The following is a 14,384-nucleotide window of genomic DNA, read 5'->3' as shown; positions in this document are numbered from 1 at the left end:
GCTGCTGGCCATGGCTGCCCACCTGACTAGTCTGGGTTCAACATTCCTAAACCGCTGGCACCTGGAAAGTCAGAATGCCCACTCAGGTCCGCCCAGCCCAGGGCAGTTGGCTGAGTCTCCGTAATCCTATTCTGAGTTCAAACAAAGCTAAACCAAACTGATTTTCAGCACCGTAAAATGAGAGACATCAAACTTTGTAATCTCACAGTTCAACTGGGTTCCAAGCTCTGGACAGCTGGCCTCGGGCCAGGCACTGTTTCCTCGCCTTTACAGTGAGTGTGTCATTAGTCCCACCCTCACTGTACTGGGTTATGGTAAAGACACAGTAACTACGGAAGCCCCGCTATTTGTTTCGGCTCCCCCAGAAAGGCTAACTCCTCACCGTTTTCAATGGACACTACACAGCGAGGGGTGGGGAATGCCAGGAGATTTTGCTCTTAAAACAGCAAAGTCTTTAAAAAATCTTCCCAGTCCCAAGTGACTGCTCTGTTCGGGGAAGGGGGAGGAAAATTCCTTGAACGAGCTAGAGCCACAGGACAAGTCCCCAGAGGCTGGGACCTGTTCAGGGAGCGGCCCTGCGGATGCCAGGTGCCCGCGCCCTCAGGGTCTCGAGGTCCGAGGCCCCCGTCCCCGTGGGCACCGAAACGTGAGCGGCCGAAACAGCGCTGCAGGAAGCTCCCTGGACCCCCGGCGGCTGCCCACTCGTCCCCGCTGGGCACTTCAGAGGAGGCCGGCGAGGCCTTGCTCGGGGTTCCTGGGACAACCCCACTCTCCGCGAAGATTTCTCCTCGTAAGACCCCCGCCCCCACTCCAGCCTCCCACGGCTGCAACCCAGGCCCTGCGCCACGCGTTTCCCAAAGACGCCTCCGGAGGGACCGGAGCTTCGGGCCGGCAACAACAGGGCGGCGGCTCGGGAGAGGGCTGCGGACTAAGGGGGCGGAGGGGGCGGCCGAACCAGCGCCGGGCTGACGCGCCCCGCGCCCCGCGCCCCCGGCCTTCCCTGCAGTGCTGAGTGGTCCATGCGCCCGAGGTCGGGGGCGGGGCGGGGCGGGGCGGGGCAGGGACGGCCCCGCCCACCGGCGCTTTTCTCTTTTTTTTCACTTTAAAGCCGTCGGTTGCTTTTTCTCCTCTGCACAGAAGTCGCGCTCGGGCAGCCTGCGCGCTCGCAGCAGGAACCAGGCTCCAGGCGCCGGCGCCGGGGCCGCGGGGAGGAGGCGACTTCGCTCCCTGCGGCGGGCGCGGCCCGGGCGCCCGAGCCTCCTCGGCCTTGGAGAGCAGCGGCGGCGGCCGCACCGCGGGCGCGGTAGGCGGCGCGGGGCACCTGGGACCCGATGGGTGGGCGTCCGGCCCGGGAGGGGGAGGCGCGGGGGGCCGGGCGGGGGCGGACGCGGGGATCGCGCCGCTGGGGGACCGAGTGGGTGGCGCGGGGCCGGGCGCGGGGGAGCGGGTGGAGTACGGGATGGGGACTCGGGGCGCGGCCCCTCCCGCGGTGGCTCCGGGGGCGCCTCCCTCGCCGCGGCTCCTGGGAGAGGGGCCCAGGCCCGCCCCGCGCTGCCGCCGCTGCAGGGCAGGGGGTCCCGGGTCGAGGCGCGGCGGGGGTCCCGGGGCGCGGGGACCGTCGCAACGAGTTGCGGTCCCGAGTAGGGGCTGGGGCGCTCCGGGGCCGCCGACCCGTCCCCCCCTTAGCCCGGGGAAAGCGGGACCCCGCTCGGCTGAGTTAGTTTCGCTTTTCCCGCCAGTCCGAGTCGGGATTGGCGGCGCGGCCCGGTCCCCCGTCGGGGCGCCCCCACCCTCCCGCAGCGCCTCCCCCAGGGAGCCTGCCGGGGACACCCGAGCGCCGCCCTCCCTGCCGCCCCGGAGCCGCCGCGGCTTCTCCCAGCAGCGGAGGGAGAGCCGGAGGGTTGTCAGGAAATCGATTAAATCAGAAAAACAAGGGCGGCCTGGGCCCGCGGGAGGAACCGCGGATGGGTCACCGTCCCCGGGCGTGTACTGGGCTCGGTGGCGTCCAGGCTCCGGTGAGGACGGGACGGCCCCGAGGGGAGGGTGCGGGTCTGCAGGAAGAGCGGGTGTCTCTGAGAGTGCATCTGCGTGTGTGTTTGTGCGTGTCCTTGTGAATATGTGCCTGCGTATGAGTGTCTGTGTGTTCATGTGGGTGTGTGTGTGTCTCTTAAGTGCATCTGTGTATTTATGTGCCTTTGAGTGTGTGTATGAGTCTGTGTGTCTGTCAATGTGTGCCTGAGACTCTAAGTGACTGTGTGTGTGTGTGTCTCTCTGAGTGCGTCTTTGTGTATTTGTGTGTGCCTCTCTGTGTATGTGTGTGTCTTTGTGAGTGTGTGTCTGTGTGTGAGTGTGTATATATCTTTGGGTGTGTGTCTCTGCAAGTTTGTGTCTCTGAGTGTCTGTCTCTGCAAATGTGTGTCTCTGTGTCTTTGTGTCTGTGTGTGTCTTTGTGTGCGAGTGTGTGTCTTTGTGTCTCTGTGTGTCTTTGTGTGTCCACACGTGTGTCTCTGTGAGTGTCTCTGTGTCTGTGTCTCTGAGTGCGTCTGTGTATGTGTGGGTGTCTGTGTGTCTCCAAGTGTGTGTCTGTGTGTCTTTGTGTGTGTTTCTCTGTGAGTGTGTGTGGGGACCATCCAGGGGGCCCTCTGGTTCCTAGGTACTGCTCCTCATGGTGATTTCTTTGCTTGGTTCTGGATAGCCGGGCATGCTGGGCCACAGACACCCCACTAGGCAAGCCCTGCTGGTGCCCCCGAGGAGAGCGCAGGCTCTTCCTCTCTCCATTTCTCTGAAAATGAACTACACAGTTTGGGGGTGAGTTGGCAGGGGCTGCTTCCTGAGTGAGTAATATTTAATTAAACACTCCAGTCTGTAGCATCAGAAACTGGTCATGAGTTGAGTTTTAACAGGTGTTCATGGTAAAAGCGCCATCCCTGGTGACTAAGGTTTGGTGTCCTTGGAAGAATTTTCTCGTTGAGGGGGCTGGGCCCACAACTTCATTTCTCATCGTGGGGTGTGAGGAGAACAGCAAGCAAAGAAGGGGATGGGGGCCTCTCCCTTCTGCCCTGTCCCCCTCCTCAGACCCCCCTCCCAGTGGTGGAAAGCCCTGGGCTAAGCATGGGCGACACAGGTGGTCTCTCCCCACTGAGGAATTTTGGAGTCAGGGAAGTCCTGTCTTACTGTCTAGGCCAGCCTGTCCTAGAGAGGCCCAGAGAGGGTGGTTCACTTACCCAGACTGCACAGCCAGGGCTGTGGACCAAGACTCCCCAGTCCTGAAACTGTTGCTGTTGGTTACTGTCCCCAGCACTGAGGTCATGGGCCAGGCACTTCGTGTCTCCCCAGCTGTGAAGTGATGGGCTGGATTAGATCATTTAAAGCACTCCTGCTCTCTTACAGCTGCTTTTCTTCTGCAGGGAGCACTTTACCCAGTAGATGGAGTGTGAGTGTGTGTGTGTGTTTGCGGTTGGGGAGGTGTGGAGTGGACTAAGGCAATCACTTTACAAGTCTTCCTTTTCCAGTCTGGCTACCACCCTAGCAGCAGAGAAAACAAAAGCAGTAGCACGTTGGCCCCAGTGGCTCAGACAGCCCCGAGCAGGGAGCAAGGCGGGTGCCATGCCGGCTTCAGAGAGGCCTGGCCCTGGGAAGAATCAGTGGGTTTCAGGGCTCTTAGGAAGGAGTGGTCCTGCCTGGGGCCCTGGTGATGTCACTTTGGAGCTGGGTGAGGCCGTTTCTTGGGCTGCTGTAGTAAGGCTGGATCCACCCTTCAGTGGGTTCCTCTGGGCTGCTGCAAAATCTCACCCCCTTGGAATCATCACAGATGTTTAATTTCTTCACCAGAGCTGGGGAATGGGGTGGGGGCCTAGCCCGTGGAAGCCAGCGCTGCCCTCCCACCCCCATGGTATGTGCCGTGCTCCCTTCCTGCACCTGCCCCTCCTCCTGGGTGGATGGAAACTTGCCTGCAGACGCATTTTCAAATTTGGCGAAACCTCTGATTCTTATGGTGTTCATGAGTTCGTCTGAGCATTTTGTATCAATTCTTCTCGAGAAATAGGTTTTAGCTGGTGTGCATGACTCAGTATATCTTTTTGTTCTGAAAAATTTTATCAGACGAAAGCACAAGGTCAGGTACAGGTGTGCCTCAGTCTGCCCAGGGGTGTGTTATCCTCTCCCCAGCCCTCAACACTAGATCAGTGAAATCCAGACTCTAAGGGACTTTGATTTTGGACTTTCAGTGAGTGCTCTCCCCTCCCCCAGTTGCCTGATAACATCTCCCCCAGTCTAAAAGTTCCACTGGCAGCCAGGTGCCCGGCTCTGTGCTACAGAGTGCTTTATGGACGTGACTTTGTTTGAATCCTAAGCATAATAATAGCGGGAAATGGTTTCATGGTTTCACGGTGTGCGCGAGTACTGGCTCTGATCTGAGTCCCTGACGCATTGACTCATGGGCTTCCTGAGGACCCTGAGAAGTGGGTTTTGCCTCCATGTCCATTCTGCTGAGGATTGCAGGTAACTTGGCTAAGGTCTCGCGGCAAGGGAATGGTGGAGCCAAAACTCGAATCCAGATTTGGCACCCAAGCCCTTCACCAGTAAGTTTGTCACCTCCACCACCTGAGCCTTTTCTTCAAGAAGCATGGGCTCATTTTTTTAGTGAAATTTTTTGTTATTATGGAAAATGTCAAACACACCAAAGTTAGAGGCAGAGTATAATGAGCGATCAGGTTTCCTCACCTCGCATGCACACACATACACATACTCACATATGCACATGCATACTTATGCTCACAGAAGATGTGCACATGTGTACACACACATATACAAACGTGTGCATGCACACATACATATGCACACACATATATGCACACATACACACACACGCTGGATTATTTTGAAGCAAATACAAGATGTCAGGTCATCTGTAGCTTCTTCCTAAGAAGCATTTAAAGGAAGCATCACGTCTCAAAGAGGTTGACTGTTACTCTATGCGGGGCAAGAGTCGGGAGATGTACGTCCTTTCTGACTTGGGCTTGAGGCTCCTTCCTTGCTTGGACAAAGGGAGGATGGCAAAACCCAACAGCACATTGGGGGATCTGTCCTGCTGCCAACCCCCTGAAACCTTTGGGAAGCTGCCTGTTTGCTTTGTGTTTTAAAAGTTCTGTTCATTGCCCAACGTTAAAAATAAATGAGTCCAGTGGTCATGAGACAGACCACATCAACAACAGGCTTAGGCTCTCGGGGCCTTTCTTGGAGATGGGGAAGAGAATCCGCCAAGGCACAGCCCAGCGTTGCCTGCCATTGAGGTCCAGACCTTGTGCAATGCAGGCATGGGATTTGTGGCAGGGCTGGGTGTCAGGAGATGTGACTGTGAGAATGGTTTGTCAACAAGCTCTGAATCTGACCTGAAGCTTAGCCTGACCCTCTTGAGTTTACTGCGTAGGCGATGGGTGGAGGAATCCAAGAACCTCTGCCACCCTTGGGCGTCTCTTGGAAAAGTAGGGAGGCATTGGGTGATTTGAGCACAAGATGAAGAAAGTATCAGGATGCAAACTCCACACTTGAGAAATGACTGCTGAGTAGGAATATAGGATTCCAGGGTTGGAAAAACCTACCTGTGACAAGGGCTTGACAGGTGCCCCAGTTGTGAACACACCTTGCCAGACAGTCTGAGTGTGGCCGATCTGGTCACACCCTTTCCAAGGTCAGAGTGAGGAGCTGTACTCCACGCCAAGAGAACCACTTGAGTTTTCTTATTTATACAAGCAGACACCAAGGGAGCATGAGTGGGAGTGGATATTAGGATGTGGAATGAACATGAAGTTGGATCCGGCCGAATTTATGGATATGGGCCAACTAAGCGGAGATTCTGCACTTGGTGTTGTAGCTCAGGGGGTTAAGAAGAGATCTGTTTGGTTGGCTGACTGGAACATGGATCAAAGGATGACCCACTGTGAGTGAGTTGGAGTTTCTGGGTCTCCTTTGGTTTAATATAGAGTTAGGGATTCATAGGCTTGGGTTTCATGTAGAGTTAGGGATTCAAAGGCTTAGGGACATTGGAATGCTGGAGTGGATTTGTCTCTTAAAAGCTACTCACCCACACTGGGAAGATTCAGAAGACAGATCTTTCACCCATATGTTGAGAAATAGATTTGTGAGGGGGGCCCCAGCATCCGTGAAGAGCTCCATGATCCAGCCCTTACAGTGGGAGCCGCAGTCACTCAAATGGAAAACTTAAATGCAACGGGAGTAATTGCATTTGGAGTGCAGGGGCCAAGTGGCAGTACTCAGCCATCCAAGGCAAGGTGAGTGTGGTTACCTAATGGATGGCAGAGGCAAAGCTGCCGTCAGAATAGTCTGACTTGTGTGGATCTATGGCATTGAATAGTTAATCATGGTGTTCCTAGAAGTGAAATAGACAGGAAACCTGTGAAATTCTTACTTGATCTTGTAAGTTACTTGATTCTTTTAAGTTTTCTGTATAAGCAGAAACTTACAGGTCAAATGAAAAAAAGTCTAACTTGAATAATTAAAACAGAAAAATAATTACAACAGAAAATCACAGCCCTCAATCAACTTCCCAGACTTAACCCAGTTTACACAACTAAGCCCCCATGAATGAATGAATGAATGAGTGAATGAATGAATGAATGAATAAGTGAATGAATGAGTGAATGAATGAATGAATGAATTGGAAGCTGGGTCCCTTTGAAGAAGGACCTCAGTACACTAGAGAAAGTTTATGCTATTAATTTTTCTCCTAGCCTTCCCCAAAGGGACCTATGACCTTTTACCAGAGTGAATATGTATTGAGGAAAGGGAAATAATTAGACTGTTCAGGGATAGCTGGTTACTGAACTGATACTGATTCCAGGAAACCAAAAATATCACTCACTGTGGCCCACTAGTCAGAGAAGGGGCTTATGGAGGTCAGGTGATCAATGGAGTTTTAGCTTAGGTTTGACTCCTGGTGGCTCCCGTGGATCCCTGAACCCATCCTGGGGTTATTTCCTGGTTCCAGATTCAAAGTTGACATACTTAGCGCCTAGCAGAATCCACGCACTGATTCCCTGCCTTGTGCGGTGAGGGCTATTATGGTGGGAAAGGCCTAGTGGAAACCATTAGCGTTGCCTCTGCCTAGGAAAATAGTACATCAAAAGCAACATTGCATCCCTGGGGTGGGGCTGCAGAGATTAGCACCACCATCAAGGACTTGGAGGAGGCGGGGGTGGTGACCCCCACCACATCCCCATTCAACTCTCCGATTTGGCCTGTGCAGAAGACAGATGGACTTTGGAAACTGATAGTGGATTATTGTAAACTTAACCAAGTGGTGACTGCAAAATTCACACATCTCTGGTCCCTGCTACTGCATGCAGCTGTTGATCTGACGAATGCCCTTCTCTTTATACCTGTCCATAAGGCCCAGCAGAAGCAGTTTGCATCCAGCTGGTAAGGCCGGCAATGCCCCTTGGCGGTCTGGGCTGATGGGTATATCAGCTCTCTAGCCCTATGTCACAGTTTAGTTCACAGTCATCTTGATCACCTTTCCCTTCCACAAATATCATGCTGGGGCTGGGTGCGGTGGCTCACTCCTGTAATCCTAGCACTTCAGGAGGCCGAGGCAGGAGGATCGCTTGAACTTAGGAGTTTGAGACCAGCCTGGGCAACACAGTGAGACGTCATCTCTCTCTCTCTCTCTCTCTCTTTGAGATGGATTTTTTGCTCCTGTTGCCTAGGCTGGAGTGCAATGGTGCAATCTCGGCTCACTGCAACCTCCGCCTCCCAGGTTCAAGCAATTCTCCTGCTTCAGCCTCCTGAGTAGCTGGGATTACAGGCATGCGCCACCACACCCAGCTAATTTTTTGTATTTAGTAGAGACAGGGTTTCACTATGTTGGTCAGGCTGGTCTTGAACTCCTGACATCAAGTGATTCACCCGCCTTGGCCTCCCAAAGTTCTGGGATTACAGGCATGAGCCACTGCGCCCAGGCCGAAATCATCTCTATAATTTTTTTTTTTTTTAATTAGCCAGGCATGATGGTGTGTGCCTGTGGTCCCAGCTACTTGGGTGGCTGAGGTGGGAGGATTGCTTGAGCTCAGGAGTTTGAGACCAGCCTGGGCAACATAGTGAGACATTATCTCTACAATTTTTCAATTAAAAAAATTTTTTTTTTTTTAGGCAGAGTCTCACTTGAGCTTGGTTCACTGCATCCTCTGCCTCCTGGACTTAAGTGATTCTCGTGCTTCAGCCTCCCGAGTAGCTGGGCTACAAGTGCGCACCACCACGCCCAGCCAATTTTTTTTTTTTTTCAGTAGAGATGGGGTTTCACCATTATCGTCTTTACAAAAACCTTTTAAAAAAATTAGCTAGACATGATGGTGCATGCCTGTGGTCCCAGCTACTTGGGTGGCTGAGGTGGGAGGATTGCTTGAGCCTAGGAGGTCAAGACTTGCAGTGAGCAGTGATTGTGTTACTTTACTCCAACCTGGGCAACAGAGCAAGACCCTGTCTCAAAAAAAAAAAAAAAATAGGGTCTCATGCTGGTCCATTACATTGATGTCATTATGCTTCATTGGACCTAGTGAGCAAGAAGTCGCAACCACTGTAGCCTTATTGGTAGGACATTTACATGTCAAGCGATGGGAAATAAATTCTACTGAAATTCGGGGACCTTCTCCCTTAGTGAAATTTCTCGGGGTCCAGTAGTGTCAGGCCTGTGAAGGTATCCCCTCTAAGGTGAAGAATAAGTTGTTACAGCTTTCCTCCTGCAACCAAGAAAGAGGCACAATGCCTCGTGGGCCTGTTTGGACTTTGGAGGCAACACATTCCTCATTTGGGTGTGTTACTCCAGCCCATTTGCTAAGTCGCCCTAACGCTTCTAGTTTTGAGTGGGGCCCGTAGCAGAAGACTGCAACAGGTCCAGGCTGCTGTGCAACCTGCTTTGCCGCTTGGGCCACCAGCAGATCCAGTGGTGGTTGAGGTCAGCGGCAGACAGGGAGGCTGCTTAAAGCCTTTGGCAGGCCCCTGTAGATGAATCGCAGTACAGGCCTTGGGATTTTGGAGCAAGGCCCTGCCATCATCCACAAATAACTTCATTCCTTTTGAGAGACAGCTCTTGGCCTAATACTGGACCCTAGTAGAGACTTAATGTTTGACCATCAGCCACGAAGTTGCCGTGTGACCTGAGCTGCCCATCATGAAGTGGGTGTTATCTATGATCTGACCGACCAAACCAGACATTGGGCATGTGTGGCAGAACGCTGCCATCGAGAGGAAGTGGTATATATGGGATCAGGTCTGAGCAGGTCCTGAAGGCACAAGTAAGTGACATGAGGAAGTGGTCCAAAGGCCCATGGTTCTTACTTTGCCCACTGCCTTCTCTCTCCAGCCTGTATCTATGGTCTCCTGGGGAGTTCCCTCTGATCGGTTGACAGTGGAAGAGAAGACTTAGTCAGCCTGGTTTGCAGATGGCTACAGATGGCTCTGCACTATATGAAGGCACAACCCGAAAGTGGACAGCTGCAGCACTATAGCCCCTTGCTGGGACACCTCTGAAGGATGGGGGTGAAGGGAAATCCTCCCTGGCAGAGCTTCGGGCAGTGCACCTGGTTGTGCACCTTGCTTCGAAGGAGAGATGGCCAGATGAGTGATTATATACTGATTCATGGGCTGTGCCTGATGATTTGGCTGGATGGTCAGAGATTTGGGGACTTGGAAAGAATATGATTGGAAGATTGGTGACAAAGAAATCTGGGGGCCTGGCATAGTGGCTCACACCTGTAATCCCAGCACTTTGGGAGGCCAAGGTGGGAGGATTGCTTGAGCCCAAGGAGTTCGAGACCAGCCTGAGCAACATAGTGAGACTCCCCGCCCCCGCCATCTCTACAAAAATAAAAAATTAGCTGGGCGTGGTAGCTCATGCCTGCAGTCCCAGCTACTTGGGAGGCTGAGGTGGGAGGATCACTTGAGCCTAGGAGGTTGAGGCTGCAGTGAGTTGTGATTGCTCCAGCCTGGGCAACAGAATGAGACCCTGTATCAAAAAACCCAACCAAACAAAAAAGCAATTGGGGGAAGATGTATGTGGATAGACCTCCCGAGTGCGCACAGGACATGAGGTATGTGGGTAGGATGACCTAGGTGGATTCTCGTCAGCCTCTTTCCCTGGCCACCCCTGTCATCGCCTGGTGGGCTCAGGAACAAAGTGGTCATGGTGGCAGAGATGGAGGTGATGCATGGGCTCAGCAACATGGACTGCCACTCACCAAAGCCGACCTGGCTATGGCTACCACTGGCTGCTAGTCTGCCAGAAGCGGAGACTAACACTGAGCTCCAGTATGGCCCCATTCCCCGGGATGATCACTGCACCTGGTGGAAGGCACATTGGACCACTTCTGTTTTGGAAGGGGCAGCGTTTTGTCCTTACTGGAGCAGGCACTTATTCTGGATACAGATTCGTCTTCCCTGCATGCAGTGCTTCTGCCAAAGTCACCATCCATTGATTGACAGAACACCTTTCCCACTGTCATGCTGTCCATGTAGCACTGCTTCCAGGGAGCTCACTTCACAACCAAGGAAGTGTGGCACTGGGATCATGTGCAGGGAATTGGCCGGTGAGCATGAGCCCACTGGTTTCGCCTATCATGCTAAGTGAAACTACGGTCTTGTTATTGCCTTTATTTGGAAATTAATTATGGTTTAAGAAGATGCCAGTGAGTGCCTATGGGTGCCAGTTGGTAAGGGGTGGACCTGTGATGATTGATTTTGGATGTCAACTTGACTAGATTAAGGAATACCCAGGTAGATGGTAAAGCATTGATTATTCTCTATGCTTCAGTACACACTGAGACTGTCCCTTTTCTGCTGACAGGGAAGCCCAGTGGTTTGACATTGTGTAGAATGATCGGGCTGCCCCAGATGTGTCTGTGAGGGTGTTTTTGGAGGACACTGGCAATGGAGTCACTCAACTGGGTGGGGAGGATCTGCCCTCCATGTGGGCAGGCACCATCCAGTCAGCCGGGGGCCTGGATGAAACAAAAAGCTGGAAGAAGGGTGAATCCTGGCTCTCTGTCCCGGAGCTGGGATGCTCTTCTCCTGCGCTTGGATGTCAGAACTCCAGGTTCTCTGGCCTTTAGACTCTGGGACTCATACGAGTGGTCTCCGGAGCCTTTGACCTGGGACTGGGAATGACCACGTTCCCCACCATCCTGAAGCAGCTGACTTGAAAGAAGGGCAGTAGAGTCTTTTGAAGTTGCAATTACAATGCCAGCTAGGTGACAATACTTTGTAGGGCTGGGTCAGGGGTCTTCAAAAGGCTCTATGTACTCTGTATCAGCATCCAATATATGGTGCTGGTTTCTCCCGTAGCCAGGATTCACAGGTCCAGGAATCAAGGGGAGGAAATGGGAGTGGCACTGCGCATCATATCCCCTAGGGACCCACTAGCGAAATTGTTGCTTCCTGTTCCTGTGACTTTATGCTCTGCTGGCCTGGAGGTCTTGGTTCCAGAGAGAGGAATGCTCCTACCAGGAGACACAACAGTGATTCCATTGAACGGGGGGTAAGGCTGCCACCTGGCTACTTTGGGCTCCCTGTGCCTCTGGGTCAGCAGGCTGAGAGGGGAGTGATGGTGTTGGCTGTGGAGATTGATCTGGACTACCAAGGGGAGATTGATCTGGACTGCTCCACAATGAGGCAAGGAAGAGTGTGTCTGGAGTACAGGATACTCCTTAGGGCATCTGTTAGTATTACCATGCCCTGTGATTAAGTCAATGGGAAATTACAAGGATACAATCCAGGCAGGACTGTGAATGACTCAGACCCTTCAGGAATGAATGTTTGGGTCACTCTGCCACTTAAAGAACCACAGCCAGCTGAGGTGCTTGTTGCAGACGAAAGGAACACAGAACAGGACAGAGGGAGGTAGTTATAATAAATACCAGCTCCAACCACGTGACCAGTTACAGAAACAAGGGCCAGAATTGCTGGGAGTATTTCCTCCCTATTTTGTTCAGAATACGGTTGTATGCATTTACATGTATATTAGGCAAATATCTGTTTTCTTTCCTCTCTTACTCCTTATTCTTAGAACATGTGTTGAGTCTATAGCAGTATTTAAGTATTAATTTTACATCATAGTATTTAAGTTATTGAGTATCAGAGGAGAGAGGAGTGAATAGCACTCAAGGACTGTACCTCCTCTCTGGAGAAGGGATTAATGTGTCTTTGGTATGCAGGATAGTAGTGTCACGATAGGTGGAACTATGACCTTGATACTGTCCTTGGAGATTAAGTATGGTTTAAGGAGATGCCAGTGGGTGCCTCTGGGTGCCAGTTGATAAGGGGCGAACCTGTGATGATTGATTTCAGATGTCAACTTGACTAGACTAAGGAATACCTGGATAGATGGTAAAGCATTGATGATTCTCAATGCTTCAGCACACACTGAGCCCATCCCTTTTCTGCTGACAGGGAAGCCCAGTGGTTTGGCATTTGTGTAGAATGATTGGGCTGCCCCAGGTGTGTCTGTGAGGGTGTTTTTGGCATTGGAGTCACTGGACTGGGCAGGGAGGATCTGCCCTCCATGGGGTCAGCCACCGTCCAATCAGCTGGTGGCCTGGATGGAACAAAAAGCTGGAAGAAGGGCAAATCCTGGCTCTCTGTCCCGGAGCTGGGACATCCTCCTTCTCCTGCGCTCAGATGTCACAACTCCAGGTTATCTGGCATTTAGACTCTGGGACTCATACCATTGGTCCCCGGGGTCTTTGGCCCGGGGCTGAGAATGACCCCATTGGTCTCCCTGGTTCTGAGGCCTTCAGACTTGGCTGAGCCACACTCCTGGCTCCCCTGGGTCTCCAGCTTGCAGATGGCCTGTAGTGGGACCCAGCCTCCATAACCGATGAGCCAGTTCCCCTAACCCATCCTTTCTCATCTGTCTCTCCCTCTCGATCCTATGGGTTTTGCATCTCTGGAGAATCCTGGCTAATGCAGTTATGGTCGCCTTAAGAATCTGGTGGAGAGGAAGCTGGAGCTGGAAGGCCAGGGAGATGGCGGTTCATATCCCTGACCTGCCAGTTGGGATGGAAGCTTGTGTCATCTCCAAGGTGGCATGGGTAGGCTTCGGTAACTAGTTGAATGTGGGGTGTAGAGAAGGGTGAAGAATTGCAGGTGCCTCGGGTTCCCAGCTAGTTTGGGGGTCATCGTGAATAATGACCTACAGGCTGGGGGACTAGGTCCATGGAGGTGCTTTGAACCTGTCCTAAGTGGAAGTGGTCCGAGTGGACGTGTCCAGATGGCAACTGGGCTCAACGCGCAAGCAATCCTCCCACCTCAGCCCCCCAGTAGCTGGGACTATCGGTACACACCACCACCCCCAGCTAATTTTTAAATTTCTCACAAAGACGGTGTCTCCCTATGTTGCCCAGGCTGGTCTCGAACTCCTGGGTTCAAGCAATCCTCCCAAAGTGCTAGGATCATGGGCATGAGCCACAGCGCTCACCCTCTGCTGCTTGGGTGCCGTTGCCCCATCCTGGCTTAGAAAGCTCTGGCCATTCCCTGGGCTTCACCTGCCTCCTGTGCCCAGACCCATCTGGCATTGCCTTCCCTACAGGGGCCTCTCCCACTTCTCCCTCTCGCCCTTGTGGCCCATCTGCCCCCTCAGGAGAGTCCCTCTCCTCCCTTATAGCCTCAGCCACTGTCACCTATATTCTGCTGACCCCGTCTCACACTCTTCATGCTGCCTGGTCCCGCCTCGGCTGGCCCGTTCCTACCGGCTGGCCCATACCCTCTCGCTTCACTTTCCAAAACCGGATCCCCTCACTCCTCCCCTCTTCCCAGGGATGTCCCCTTCAGCAGGTAGCCCTGCCATCCACGGTCCACCCTGTCACCCAGACACATGCACCCTCAGCCATGCCAGGGACAGCTGCTGTTGTGGGCAGCCCGGTGACCTGTGGGCTCCAGGAGGGCAGGACCCGGCCGGCCACATGGCTGTTGTTCACGGCTGAGTCCCCAGTAGTTAGGTCCACAGTAGGTTCTTGGACACCTGTCGGATGAAGGAGTAACGGTAAGACCGGTGGCGTAGTGGATCCTAGCAGGGTCTGGGAGAGCTCGATGTGGGCCCAGGGTGTGGGTGCTGGGGGTGGGGACTCCCCGTCACGGAACTAAACTGCCAGGTGTTCCGTTCTCAGACCAGACTTCCTTCCATGCCCCGTGGGAGGTCAGGAACTCCGAACAAGCCTCTGTTCTCAGGAGCTGTTAGTGGACCACTTGTCATTCATGCTTTTATTCAAACATTTGCTGAGCACCTACTGTATGCAGCCAGTCTGCTGGGGCCGAGGATACAAAGAATGAGGAAGCTTTCTCTGTCTAGTGGGTGAGACAGGCCCGTCTCTGCTGATGAT

The 14,384-nt window shown here is 53.1% G+C and overlaps 1 protein-coding gene across 1 annotated transcript in view; it reads left to right on the top strand.

Moving 5' to 3' along the window:
* The first annotated feature begins 1,088 nt into the window (after positions 1-1,088).
* The window catches only part of SPSB1 (splA/ryanodine receptor domain and SOCS box containing 1), a 78,595-nt gene continuing 65,299 nt past the window's right edge, over positions 1,089-14,384 (top strand). Inside the window, exon 1 of the mRNA XM_034954806.4 lies at positions 1,089-1,303. The gene's annotated coding sequence lies outside the window, so the exon portion shown is untranslated. The remainder of the gene's footprint in view (positions 1,304-14,384) is intronic.

The sequence above is a fragment of the Pan paniscus genome, chromosome 1 (genome assembly GCF_029289425.2).
Source record: "Pan paniscus chromosome 1, NHGRI_mPanPan1-v2.0_pri, whole genome shotgun sequence".
NCBI lineage: Eukaryota > Metazoa > Chordata > Mammalia > Primates > Hominidae > Pan > Pan paniscus.
Note: the sequence above shows the minus strand (reverse complement) of the source record. Positions and strands in the feature narration are given on the sequence as shown.